Below are 1054 nucleotides of genomic sequence, written 5' to 3'. Positions count from 1 at the left end.
ATCATAATTAATTTTGTTGATAAACATTTCATTATTCGCAAAATTATTAGTTGCTTTATAAATAGTAATGACATAAATTAAAGTTACTAGCAAATACTATATAATATAATATGCCATATTATGACAATTGACAATACGGAACAAAGAATGATATATAGACGACATAGCCCCCCGAAAATACTTTAGAAACCGGTATACAAAACCGAAATTTCTTAATACCGGTATTGCTATTTTTAAACCGAAACATTTAGAAACCGGTATTCAAAACCGAAACCGAAACCGAAATTTCTTAATACCGTTATTGTTAAGTTGAAACCGAAATCGTAAAATTTCAAAACCGGTATACAAAATCGAAACCGAAACCGAAATTATTTCAATCGGTTTCAAGCCCTGCTAAAAGGTGATGACTAGGGACCGGATTTATATGCACAAAAAATCCTCAAAATATGCTTCTAATAATACTGTAATATGTTATAAAATATGTATTTATTTTTAAATATGTACTTAAATATGCACTTAAAATGTTGGTTAAAAATATGTAAGTTGAGCAATTGTGCTATGGTTTGCTTTTTCCAAAGCCTCGGAATGAAGTAAAAATGTTTGACTTGGTCGATCTATTTCTAATGTACCGACAATTAAATTCGCTACATATCGTCCCTCACAATCGGTAGTTTCGTCGATTGAAATCCAGATATTATGATCTCCAATTGAACTTCTTATGTTGTTCATAGTTTCAGAGTAGCATTTGTTTACATATTACATAATTTGTTCGTAAGGTCGACTCATCTGGTATGTGTCGTTTAGTATATTTTTCTTGGAAAGCGCGAAGAGATGGATTTTGTAATTTAAAAAAAGGAATATTTGCAGAAATAAAAGCTTGGCAAATATCTTCATTAAAGTTATCCACGTTCGTATTAGAAATGAAAGTTTGTTTTTGTTTATAAATGTGTTTCTTCGAGTTTTAAATTGTTCTTGTGTTTATCACGTGATAAATGTTGGTCTACCAAAAACTTTTTAGTCGCGTTAACTGGATTTCACAATATTGCAATACAAA

The sequence above is a fragment of the Acyrthosiphon pisum genome, chromosome A3 (assembly GCF_005508785.2).
Source record: "Acyrthosiphon pisum isolate AL4f chromosome A3, pea_aphid_22Mar2018_4r6ur, whole genome shotgun sequence".
NCBI classification, from domain to species: domain Eukaryota; kingdom Metazoa; phylum Arthropoda; class Insecta; order Hemiptera; family Aphididae; genus Acyrthosiphon; species Acyrthosiphon pisum.
This window is presented reverse-complemented; position numbering follows the sequence as displayed.